The sequence below is a fragment of the Grammomys surdaster genome, unplaced genomic scaffold (assembly GCF_004785775.1).
Source record: "Grammomys surdaster isolate TR1022 unplaced genomic scaffold, NIH_TR_1.0 139, whole genome shotgun sequence".
In the NCBI taxonomy this organism is placed as follows: Eukaryota; Metazoa; Chordata; class Mammalia; order Rodentia; family Muridae; genus Grammomys; species Grammomys surdaster.
In genome coordinates, this window is record NW_021604597.1 from 11,227,311 (window position 1) to 11,228,576 (window position 1,266).

At 46.6% G+C, this 1,266-nt stretch overlaps 1 pseudogene; it reads left to right on the forward strand.

The window, feature by feature from the left end:
- The first annotated feature begins 476 nt into the window (after positions 1-476).
- Positions 477-1,013, forward strand: LOC114618012 (annotated as a pseudogene).
- Positions 1,014-1,266: the final 253 nt, after the last annotated feature.

Here is a 1,266-nt window from a genome sequence, read left to right on the forward strand (position 1 = left end):
TTGGATTATTACAATAAGTCACGTTCTAATATTTTATCTAAATTATCAGCATTCACTCCTCCTTTTTCTATTTCCCAACAACTTACAAATTTTACTTTGAAGAAACATTCCTGCTATATAGCTCAATGTGAAAGCTTCATCAATTATCAAAATTCTTTCTCCAATAAATCAATTAGTTTGTGGCTAAGCAAGAAACAAAGCAGTTTGTGGCAGGACGGGAACCGCACAAGGACTCTGCACACCCCCAATTTTGTGTGTGCGGTCGGAGAAAACGTCCAGGTCATCTGTACTCTCTCCAAGCAAGGTGCTGGCCACGGTTCAACGCTGGCAAGCTGCTCAGAGGTCCCTGATGGGAAGTCAGAGAAGCTTCAACTAACCGAGGGCGGAGATGCCTGACTTCAGTTGGAAGAGAACCCGGGAGGCAAAGAGGTTAAAATAAGTGATGTCCTGGGCAAGACGTCTCTGGTCCAGCGCTACTTCCAGGACAGCTTCAGCAAGCACTACAAGTCCACTGTGGGAGTGGATTTTGCTCTGAAGGTTCTCCAGTGGTCTGACTCAGAGATGGTGAGGCTCTAGCTGTGGGATATTGCAGGGCAGGAGCATTTCACATCCATGACACGACTCTACTATCGAGATGCTGCTGCCTGTGTTATTATGTTTGACGTCACCAATGCCACTACTTTCAGCAACAGCCAAAGATGGAAACAGGATCTGGACAGCAAGCTCACACTGCCCAGTGGGGAGCCAGTGCCCTGCCTGCTCTTGGCCAACAAGAGTGATCTGTCCCCTTGGGCAGTGAGCCGGGACCAGATCGACCGGTTCAGTAAAGAGAACGGTTTCATGGGTTGGACAGAAACATCAGTCAAGGAGAACAAGAATATTAATGAGGCCATGAGAGTCCTCGTTGAAAAGATGATGAACAATTCCAGAGAAGATATAATGTCTTTGTCCACCCAAGGGAACTACATCAATCTTCAAAGCAAGCCCTCCTCCGGATGGACATGCTGCTAGTTCTGTTCAGCTCCTTTTCTGTCCAGGTCTCTGAGTCATTCCATCTTTTCCTGTTGGTTGCCCATCTAGCATAAAAGTTCTGTTGAGAATATTTGACCTGTCTCTTGCCAGTTGCATGGAAAGGAGCCCCATTGTGACTTGAGAATGGCTGCCTGGGACCCATGTGCCTTGGTCTTGTTCCTGGATGTTGTCTGTGACTTATTGATGGCCCGTGTATTATATATTTAGTGTTTTCTATGTGACAGTGATCACCTC